This window comes from Chinchilla lanigera, unplaced genomic scaffold (assembly GCF_000276665.1).
Source record: "Chinchilla lanigera isolate Chin_1 unplaced genomic scaffold, ChiLan1.0 scaffold00004, whole genome shotgun sequence".
NCBI lineage: Eukaryota > Metazoa > Chordata > Mammalia > Rodentia > Chinchillidae > Chinchilla > Chinchilla lanigera.
In genome coordinates, this window is record NW_004955405.1 from 34464920 (window position 1) to 34476792 (window position 11873).

General features: G+C 41.1%; 1 long non-coding RNA gene across 2 annotated transcripts; it reads right to left on the reverse strand.

Annotated features, from left to right (window-relative positions):
- Positions 1-107: 107 nt before the first annotated feature.
- Positions 108-11873, reverse strand: LOC102014410. 2 transcript variants are annotated; one of them, XR_259429.2, is made up of 4 exons: positions 10726-11873; positions 10307-10398; positions 4555-4660; positions 108-481 (listed from the first exon to the last, which is right to left on the reverse strand). It is a non-coding gene; the product is annotated as an uncharacterized LOC102014410 (long non-coding RNA). The 2 variants fall into 2 exon arrangements; XR_001235745.1 differs by lacking the exon at positions 4555-4660.

An 11873-nucleotide genomic window follows, 5' to 3' on the forward strand; every position in this document is an offset into this window, starting at 1 on the left:
AAAAAAAAAAAAAAAAGAAAAAAAAGAAAAGAAAAAGAGCCTATAAAAAAGTTAAAATACAGAAAACAAATGATAACTAAAATAACAAAATACACTAGAAAGTAAACCAATTCTTAAAGATTTATTTTCAATGTAAATTTAATTGTAATGCAAATAACAATAACATGTTTTGACCTTTTTATTAAAGACATAACCACACTGAAGGAAAACCAATTGAACTCCAACACTTTTAACACTGCTGTACTATTTTTATTTTTCTGTGTGTTTTGTGTCTGGTGCCATTCTGACCTTACCGAATTACATGCATATTATACACATATAACCAGCAACTTGGGATACAAAAAAAGGTCTTGTTTATTTTAACACTCAAATTAAGTCCATTCTCCTATCCCACCTATAGCCACACTGTTGTTCTTCACTTTCTGCTACTCTGAGCAAGCCAAGGACTTCAAAGACCAAGGAGAGTCCTGGTTCCTGAGACCTGAATGAGAAAACAAGGGTGTGAAGAACATAATAATGCATGCCCACTGTGTCTAGTCCTCCAGTATCAACCATCAATATTCTCCCCTTACAACAACCAGGGCTATGGTGGCCAGCCCAGGCCAAAAAGCCAGATTCCCTCTTTTATGTGAGAAATCTCCCCTGAGGGCCTCTGGTCCTTTCTGCTCAATTATCTTTCCCCAACCCTTCATAGTAACAGTCTCTTGACTTTGAATCCCAAGAAGAAAAGGTCAGGTCTCCCTGAAGACTTCTGAGCCCCTAGGCCAGTGGTGGCCAAACCTATGATGTAGGTGTTATTTGGTTTTCTTTTAAAACAAAAGATGTTAATATATAAGTTGTTTTTTCTAAACTAAAACCTAAGTGTTCAGGTTTAATTGCAATGTAGGCTGCTTTGCAATAAGTGGTTTTGGGGTGGGGTTTTCTTGGTCTTTTGGAGAGAGGGTCTTGCTATGCAGTTCAGGCTGGCCTTGAGCTCACTTTGTAGCCCAGGCTGGTCTCGAACTCGCAACAATCCTCCTGTCTCAGCCTCCCGAGTGCTGGGATTATAGGCGTGCACCACCACGCATGGCTATAAGAAGTGAGTTTTGTTTGGGGGTGGCCGTTTGAGCAAGGTCTTTAGGTAGGTTCACCATCACTGCCCTAGACCAATTTGCCTACCTGCTTTTCAACAGTCTTCAAGTTCTCTAAAATAAGGGGTGTTAGAAAAAAATTTAGATAAAATAACATAAAATAAAACAAGGGGTATCAGAATATATCCTGCATTTGGTTTTTGCCCCATTAAGTCAATGTCCTCTATCTTCTCATACCTCCATCTAAGTGTCCCTCTTAGGAGCTTATCCCAAGTGACTGCTCCAAGTGACCTGATGTCCCCATCACAAGAGACAGAAGTGGCTGGTCACTTTAGGTGATGAGCACTTGATTAAAATAGCAGCAATCATCATCACCATACCAAATAATTAAACAGCCCACATAACTCTCAGCATAATGTGCATATTACTTTGTATTCTGCTTTTTCCATTTACATTAAATTAACGCTGTGACCCTATGCTTGCTTCTACCAGCCTCCTCTTCCACAAGGTTGGACATTTCTCCCTTGTCTCCCTGGTGCATTTTTAGCTCCCAAAGCCTACTGTAGCCATACCCACCAGGTCATATATTAGTTTGGACATTCTGTAATTATGTACTGATCACCCAGGCCCCATGCTAGGAGCCAGGAATGCATCAGTCAGTAGACTGCAGCCTCTACCTCTGAGAAGTATTGTGGGAGAGCAAAATGCTAAATTACAGCCGCAACACTCTGTGGGGAGAGCTTTATTCGAGACTATTCCATTCAAATGGACAGAAGATAGTGACCAAGAGAAAGGAGGAAATTCTGAAAGGTGGGGTCTGCTTGAGAGAGTCTTGAAGGACAAGTATGAGTTTGCAGGAAAGGATAAACATTTCAGGCAAAAGGCACACTACACCCACAGACTTCGAAGAGCTCCAGATGGTACTGTTATACAAGGAGCCAAAGACACAAGTAGGAAAGTAAATAGGAGAGAAAGGTCCAGGCCTCATCACAAAATTCTTCATTTGCTTCACAAACGACTATGCTTCAGGCCAGGATCTGCAATTATTTTCTCTGAAAGGCCAGATAGTAGGTATTTTAGGCTCTGCAAGCCATACCATCTGCCACCGTGGCACAAAAGCAGCACTTATAGAGGCCAGGGAATTAGCTCAGCAGCACAGGCACCTGCCTAGCAAGGGCAAGGTCCTGAGTTCGAGTCCTGCTACCAAAAAAAAAAAGCAGCGCTTATAGACAATGCATAAATAAATAATCATAGCTGTGTTTCAACAATAGATTGCTGATAGAACTTTAATTTTAATTTCATATAATGTCATATGGCATAACATATTATTATTCTTTTTTTAACACTTAAAAATGTAAAACACACAGAGCCACAGAAAAACAGGCGGCAGGCTGGATTTGGTGGACAGCCTGAAGGGTGCAGACTTCCACTCTGGGCCAGTCAGTCCCCAACTTCACTGTGCCTTAGCAGCACCTGGGGAGTTTCAAAAACTCTGCATGCCCAAAGTGCTGTGAAAACAAATTAATCACAGTCTAGGCGTGGGAACCAGGTGGCTGAGTTGTAAATCCGAGATGATTCCAGGGTACAGCAGAGCTTGGAAACCACAGCTTTAGGCTGAAAGAGCCACTAAAGAGAGCTACCTCTTTAAATGAATGAATTATATACAGATTTTTTGTTTTTGGTTTTTTTGTTTTGTTTTGTTTTTTCTCTGGTACCGGGAATCAAACTCACAACCTTGCACTTGCCAGGCAGGCGCTGCGCCGCTGAGCTAAATCCCCAGCCCCTATATACAGATTTTAAATGAATGAATTATATACAGCAGGAGGACTCTGAGATGATGAGACGACGGGTTCACGGTGTATATACATATGGGTCAGCACAAAAAGCAAGTTGTATACCACATGTTATGAACCCATTTTTGTTAAATATAAAAATGTTTAATTAGAAAAATAGAAAAAGGAAGGAAAAATTTGGAACAAAGAACAGAAGATAAACTGTTTCTTTCTGGTTGGTATGAGTAATTTAATTTTTGGCCTTTTTATTATTTGCATTTTCTAACAACACAGTTGTTTCCCTTGTTATTAAAGCTTAAGGAGAGCAAAAGGGATCAAAAAGAAGAGCAGAAGCAAGAGTGAGCAAGAGGAAGGGAGAGAGGTAAAAGACTAGGATTTGCATATACAGACTGAATATTCCTAATGCAAAGAAATCTAAGATTTGAAATGCTCCAAAATCTGAAACGTTTTTTGACACTCCTGCTATGAAGCCCAGGTTGGGCTCGAATTCATGATCCTCCTGCTCAGCCTCCTGAGAACTGGGATGTAAATGTGCACCACTACACCTGGATGAAAATCTGAAAATTCTGAGCCCTGACCTGATGCCATGAGTGGAAAATGACCTCACCCGACTGACAGGTTGTAGTCAAAACACAAGTGCCACAAAAATATTGTATAAAATTATCTTCATGTAGAGCCAGGCATGGTGGCTCACGCCTGTAATCCCAGCACTCGGGAGGCTGAGGCAGGAGGATCATCGTGAGTTCGAGACCAGCCTGGGCTACAAAGTGAGCTCAAGGCCAGCCTGAACTGCATAGCGAGACCCAGTCTCAAAAAGAAAAAAAAATCTTCAGACTTTGTGCATAAAGTGTACATGAAACATGAATAAATTTCATGTTTAGACATGGGTCCCTTCTCCAAGATATCTCATTATACATATGTAAATATTCCAAAATCAATCTGAAACATTTCTAGTCCCAAGCCTTTCAGATAAGGGATATTCGACCTATATTTGCTGAGTAGAAAAGGTGGGCTGCAGCGATGCAAGAACCAGACAGAAGAAACAGGTGATTAAAGGCACCAGAAGATAACTCATGAAAGCATTAACTAAAACATCAGCAACCGAGAAAGAAATTGAACACACTTGGACCCTAAGAGGCACCCAGAGAGAACCTCAGTTAGCCGGATTCTTCACATAATCTCTCGAGTATTGAGAGTATAACATACATTGGTTCACATTTCTTCACTGGGTAGGATATTTTTTAAAAAGCAGTGCACCATTTCTTACAAAATTAAATATTCACTTATTGTATGATCCAACAATTCTCTTAGAAATTTACCTGAGAAAAAACAAACATTGGTCTACACAGCCCCACACACAAATGTTTAGCAACTTCATCCATGATAGCCCCCCAAACAGAAACAACCTAAAGTTCTGTCAGTTGGGGCTGGGGATTTAGCTCAGTGACACGGCGCCTGACTGGCAAGCGCAAGGTCGTGAGTTCGATCCCCGGCACCAGAAAAAAAACAAAAAAAACAAACCAAAACTAAAGTTCTGTCAACTGGTGAATAGATAACGGGATGGGGACATCCACACAATGAAAGACCACTCAGTAGTAAGAAAAAGCAACCTACTGACATATGCAACAACATGAAGCTACACATTGAACAATTTCACTTATAGAATATGCTGGACAGGTATGTGTGCATACCTGTAATCCCAGCATTTGGGAGGCTGAGGCTGGAGGAGCTCTGTGAGCTTGGAGTTATCCTGAGCTCCATAATGAGTTCAAGGGCAGCTTGAACTTTGGTGAGACCCTGTCATAAAAGAAAAAAATAAAGAACATTCTGGAAACAAGCTATGTGGAGAGAGAGGAGACTGTAAAGGTATGAGAAGGAACTTCCTGGAGTGATGATAATGCTATGTGATTCTATATATTTGTCAAGACACACTCAACTACACCTTGAAAATGACAGATTTTACTGTATTTAAATTAGATACATCCATTTTTTAATATTCTTTTTTTGTTTTGCGGGTTTGGGTTGTTGGTTTTTGTTTTGTCTTGTTTTGTTTTGGTTTGGTTTGGTTTTTTTTTTTGTCTTTTTGAGACAGGGTCTCATACAGTTTAGGCTGGCCTAGAGTTCACTTTGTAGGCCAGGCTGGTCTCGAACTTGCAACGATCCTCCTGCCTCAGCCTCCCAAGTGCTGGGATTACAGGTGTGGCCACCACACCTGGCTACATTCACTTTTTTTTGGTACCAGGAATCGAACTCAGGACCTTGCACTTGCCAGGCATGCATTCACTTTTTAAACAGTACCCAGGTGTCACTCTTGAGGCTCACAAGTGTGAGGTGGGAATTCTGGGTATATAAGTAGGCTTTTAAATACTTAAATTCCCCCCACCCAGTGGGTTAACTCGGAGTCTAGAATTCACAGCAGAACAGGCCCAGCACTAGGTACAACCACATTCTCCAGTCTACTTTACAACCAGAAGCCCATCTCCACCTCCTGAATGACCCTTAATCTACCTCTCAAATGTTTCTGAATTTGGGAAGTTGGAAAGGAGCAGGATTAGTCCTCACTCCAACTGTCCCCCACCTCTTGCCATATTGATCAGAAACTCTTGAGAAATCAATACTACACCAGGGCAACTGAAACAACATGTGGAAAAATGAAGGCAGAGGCACCTCTGTGAGCGTTGGCCTCCCTAGGCCACAACGCATTATATTTTGGATGAGGTTTACAGGCACAAGGCTGGGTTTTATCGGCAGATTTACATTTAAGCAGGTGTGAGTGAATCAAAGGTCACCAGGAAAAAAAAGTATTTTCATATCATGGAAATCTCATAGAATTTCATTTTACAACATTATTGAGCATGAATGGAATCATTTTCCCTCTTTATTCTTAGAAAGGACAGCAAGCTAGTACTTGAAATCATAAAAAGCAGTCAAGTGTACACGGGCCAAAGAGAATTGGCCTTTTTTCTTGTAGCATCTGGTATTTACAGCTGGCGGTAATTCAGCAGACCAGAGTTCTCCTCCTCTCCATGTTGTTTTAGGGCCAAGGAAAGTGTTGATTATAAATCTCTTGAAATTGTTTGGTTTGTCCACAATAACTTGTGAATTTCATAAATACACTGTATTTTGGTTTTGATTTTATTTTATAGACCCAAGTTTTGCCTTCGACCACAAAGTAGTAAAAAAATATTCCAGTGAACAAACAAAACAGAATTGGAATACAATGTACGAACCTTGTTTTGTCCTGGCTCAAAGAACAAAAATTTTAAAAAAAAATAATAATTCTAGAAAAGATATTAGAGATGACTAAGGAAATTTGAATATAGACTATTAAATTATAGTATTAGGAAGTTTGTTCATTTTCTTGATGTGATAATGATGGTGTATAGGAGACTACCTTCATTTTTATGTTATAAGTGCTGGAGCCTGGCAAGCGCAAGGTCGTGAGTTCGGTTCCCGGTACCAGAGAAAAACCAAAAAAAAAAAAAAAAGTGCTGGAATATCAGGGCAAAGTGTTCTGATTTCCATAATTTGTTTTCAGATGGTACAGAAAAGTATATATTTTGTATAATTTTATACACATACATTCATAAACTAATATGTAAATATATACACTTACATATATGTATATATGTACATGTACACTTACATATAAGTATACATGCAGATAGACAAAGCAATTCAAATGCTAGTAAATATTACTGTTGAGTGTAGACATTAAGTGCTCATTATACTTTTCTACCAACTCTTCTTTATATCTAAAAGTTTTCATAATAAAAAACTAGAGAAGAAAACAACACAGGATATCATTCTACAAGGTACCTGCCATCTTTTGGCATGAAGAAGAGAAATTATTTAATCAAATTATTATAAGCCACATAAAATGAAATTATCATAAATCAAAGGTTGAGAATTTAAACACAACAATCCAAGAATGTACCTAACACTATTGAACTGCACACTCAAAAAGTGAAGATGTAAATTTCATGTTGTCTGTGTTTTACTATAGTATTTTTTAAATCTTTAAAAATTAAATTTCAGGGGCTGGGGATTTAGCTCAGTGGCACAGTGCCTGCCTGGCAAACACAAGGTCGTGAGTTCGATTCCTGGTACCAGAAGAAAAAAAAAAATTAAATTGCAAAATGAAAAAAAAAAAACAAAGACAATTTAAAATGCCCCTACCTGGTACATTCTGTCTCTAGGACTCAGTTTTGCTCAGAAAATAAGGAAAGAAATGCATTGATTCTAAAAGATGTGTTTCAGTGTTACTAGGAAAGCAAAAATAGAGGGCAAGAAACAAAAAATAAAAGAACTCCTACTACCTCAGATTGGGACCTAATTCTTTTTTCTGGTTTTTGTTTTGTTTTGTTTTATGGGTGTTTTGTATTGTCTTGTTTTTTTTAATTGTTTTGAGACAGGGTCTCGCTATGCAGTTCAGGGTGGCCTTAAGATCACTTTGTAGCCCGTGCTGGTCTCGAACTCGCAACAGTCCTCCTGCCTCAGCCTCCTGAGTGCTGGGATTACAAGTGTACACCACCACGCCCGGCTTTGTGACCTAATTTGAAAGCAGGGTTGCAACTGGTTAAAATGAAGTCATAGTAGAGTAGAGAGATCTTACAAAAAGAAAGGAAATGTGCACAGAAACTGCTATGGTTTAGATCTAAAATGCCCCCAGAAGTCTTGTGTGTTCAGAGATGGGGCTTTTTTCAAAAAGGTGACTGAATCATGAGAGCACTATACTCATCAGTGGGTTAGTCCTTGGAGGACCTCAGAGCTGAATGCACTGTTAGGAGGTGCGGCCTGGTCACAATAGGTGGATAACAGGGGCACAAGCAGAAGGGTGTATTCTCTCCAGGTCTCTTTCTCTCCCTCTCTCTCTCCCTCTCCCTCCCTCCCTCTCTGTCCGTCCCTCTCTCTCCCTCCCTCCTCTCATAACTACATTTTACAACACTACTAAACATAAGTGGAATCATTTTTCCTCTCTTCATTCTTGGCAAGGACAGCAAGCTAGTACTTGAAATTATAAAAGGCAGTCAAATGTACACGGGCCAAAGAGAATTGGCCTTTTTTCTTATAGCATCTGGTATTTACAGCTGGTATTAATTCAGCAGGCCAAAGTTCTGCTCCTCTCCAAAGTTATGCTTCTCAAAATCTTTCTCTCTCTTTTTCTTTCTCTCTCCCTCTCTCACTCCTCTCTCTCTTCTCCCTCTCCCTCTCCCTCTCCCTCTCCCTCTCCCTCTCTCTCTCTCTCTCTCTCTCTCCCCTCTCTCTCTCTCTCTCTCCCCTCTCTCTCTCTCATTACTGCCACTGCCATGGGTTGAGCAATTTTCCTCCACCATGTCCTTCCACCATGCCTTTTCTGCTTTGGAGCCAGCCAGCCATGGCCTGAATTGCTGAAAGCATGAGACAAAATAAAGCTCTCCTCCTTCCAGCAGTGGATGTCAGGCTTTCTGTCCCAGTGACCGGAATGTGACTAGCACACAGGCACAAACATGTAGAGAAAGAAGATGGTATAAAGAGATGCATGGAGAAGACAGCCATCTACAAGCTATGACCTGGAATACATCCTCCCCTCACAGCCCTTGGAATGAACCAACCTTTACAAGCCCACTTCTGGCCTCCAGAATGAGAACAACATATGGTGCCGTGCTACAACAGCCCTAGCAAACTGATGCACCTCAAAGGTCAGGAAAACCCTCTGAAGTACCTGCTACAGTTGTTCAAGTCCATTGGGAGGGGAATCAGGGAGCCACTCTATAAAGAGTGGGACTGCTACACGAGGCAATTTTGCCAGAATATCTAGGTGGGTTGAAAAGGAAGACTGGGACAGATATTTTAAGAATCCTAAAACCCCACCAAGTTTCAAGACATGGTTGTGTTTGTTTATTTTGTGCAAAGCTGGGGACCAATTCGAGGGCCTTACACAGGCTAGATAAGCACTCTACCACTGAGCTACACATGCAGCCTGACATGCTTATTTTTTTTTAAATTGCTTTTGTTCTGAGGAAATAAGCCAGGAGATTTTATGGGAGACTATTTCTCAGATACAGGATTACACATTTGAGGAGGTCGAAGGCACACAAGATAAGAAGCTTATAGACAATGAATGCTTTAGACAAAGCCAAAACTCACTAATTTCAATTCTTTCATTAGGTATAAAAGCCAAAAGAGAAAAATCTAGGACAGTATTTCAGACATAGAGAAGTCTGATCCAGGGAGAAAAAAAAAAAAGATAAAATAAAGACACTCTGATCCATCCTCATTAGCCTTGCTTATGTAGAGAAGAAAAGATATAAATTAAGAAGCTTAGGGGCTGGGGATTTAGCTCAGCGGCAAAAGCGCCTGCCTGGCAAGCGCAAGGTCATGAGTTCAGTTCCCGGTACCGGAGGGAAAAAAAAAAAAAAAAGAGAAGCTTAGATTTCCATTTTTTAAAAATTCAGCTGACTTCCCTCAGAGGACCCAGGGAACCATGGAGGAAGATGGACCTGCTCATCACAGACAGAGGGGTGATGAAGAAAGTGGCTTTGCTCCTTGAAGTATTCAGAAGTTAGGTCCAGAAAAAAGAAATACAGCTGCCAGGCATGGTGGCGCATGCCTGTAATCCCAGCACTCAGGAGGCTGAGGCAGGAGGATCATTGCGAGTTCGAGGCCAACCTGGACTACCAAGTAAGCTCAAGGCCAGCCTGAATTGCATAGTGAGACCTTGTCACAAAAAAAAAGAAGAACTACAGGTCCAAAGAGGAGCACATTGTGGAATTACTGATTTCCAGCAGCCTGTAGGAACACATCAGAGGTATCAGCAACAACTTCAACTCAAGAGTCTGGTAAAGGAGAAGAAGCTCATTTGTCTAAGCTATGTAACAATGGTCAGCACACTTTTCCTGTAAAGGGCCCACTAGTAAGTAGCCTCGCTTTTGTGGGCCATAGAATCTTTGTTGCCACCATTCAACCCTGCCTTGAAGAACAAAAGAAACCACAAGCAACATAGAAATGAATGGATATGGCTGTGTGCCAAAAAACATTGTTCATGGACATCAAAATTGGATTTCATATCATTTTATGTACCATTAAGTATTATACTTTTAATTTTTTAACCATTTAAAAATGTAAAAGGCATTATATCTATTAAGGAATATAATAGCCAAGCATGGTGGCACATGCCTATAATCTCAGCACTCAGGAGGCTAAGGCAGGAGGATTGTTGTGAGTTTGAGGCCAGCCGGGGCTACACAGTAAGCTCAAGGCAAGCCTGAACTGCCTAGCAAGACCCTGTCTCAAAAAGACAAAAAATAAATAAATAAAATAATGAATATAATATTAATTTAAGTAAAATTTAAGTATAAGGTGATATTTCACAACCTAAAAACAGGCAACAGGTTGGATGTGGCCCATGGACCAAAGTTCAAATATGATGCTCATCAGCTTTCTATTGTTGTAACAAAATACCTGAGAATGAGAACATTAAGGAGGAAAGGTTTCATTTGGTTCATGGTTTCAGGGGTTTCAGTCCATGGTCAGGTGGTTCCATGTTTCTTGGCCTGTGGAAAGACAGAAACATCATGGCAGAAGGGTGCAGTAGAGCAAAGCCACTTAACTCATGGTTGAAAACACAGAAAGGAGCCTGGCAGGAAGGGGCGTGGGACAAGATATGCCCTTCAAAGTTACACCCCCATTGATTTACTTCCTCTACCTCATAGCCCATTAAGCTATGAACACTTCAGTGGATTAATCCATTGGTAGGATCACCTTCCTCCTGATCTGATCACCACTCTAGGCCCCACCTGTGAACATTCCTGCACTAGGAATTAAGCCTTCAACACATGAGCCTTCTGGAGGACATTTCAAGTCCAAACCGTAACACACACCCTTGGCCTCGGCAATTCCAAAGCAAGAGCTGTGGTACAGTCATCCTAGTAAAGAACTACATATGGCTGTCACTGGAAGAAGTGAAATCAGCATTCCGCAAAGCTCACATCCATCTCTGCCATGACAAAGCAAAACTCAAAAGCATTTGAATCTGCTGAAAAAGAAAGGATACCTTAAATAATTGTCTAAACATGTCACCCATATAAATTTCTAAATTGTACAAATGCCATTCTCTGAGACAAGTGGCACTACTCATAGATCCCTCCCACAAAATGAACTATACATGGGGCCACCAACATGACTGACATACTTAATCTCTCCAGGAACGCTGTCCTGAGTTTATATTTATTTATTATGGTTATCCTCGTAAGGCTGAGACTAGAATAACTGTCTCTTTCCTTTTGTATAGGTACACTCTCTCTCTCTCTTTCCTTCCTTCAAATACTACTGTCTAGTCAGGAACACAGCAAGTTCAAAGTTCTGGGAAGGTCATTTTGGTTATAATCCAGTGTTTCCACACGTCCCAGAGGAGAAGTACAAGACAAAGTACAAAGTTTCCACCAGGAAGTAACACCTAACATTTACTCACATTTTATTGACCAGTATGAGTCATATGGCCTCAGCCACTCTGCCAGGATCCTGAAACTGAAAGAGCCCTTGCAACCTGCCCTGCACTGGGGGAGGGCATTGGGCCCAACCTGGAGCAGCGTCCTCTGCGGCTATGGGCAACTCCTCTGCTACAGAGGTAGCAGCTGGAGAGTGTTAGCCAGGTTTATCCAATCCCACCAGCAGGAGGCTAAGTCTTCCCGTCTGGGAGGGGGAGCTGGGAGGGGCAACACAGAGAGTTACCTACATCCCCCCCCTCCAAACCCGACCGTGAGGCGTTGATGATGTGCTCCCTTCCGGTTTTCAGCAGTGTGCAAGGCCCTGGAAGCTCTGCTGCTCTCATGCTAAACTCTCAGTTGATGAAAGAGACGCATGGGAATCTAAATATTTGGTGAATGACTTCTCAGTCTTTTATATTGAGATTCTCAAAATTTCTCCCCTTGGTGTTTTAAAGTGAGTGGACCCTATTGTACCTTTTCTTTAAAAAAAAAAAATGTGGTTTTAGAGCAGGGGATATAGCTCAGAGATAAAGCACTTGCCT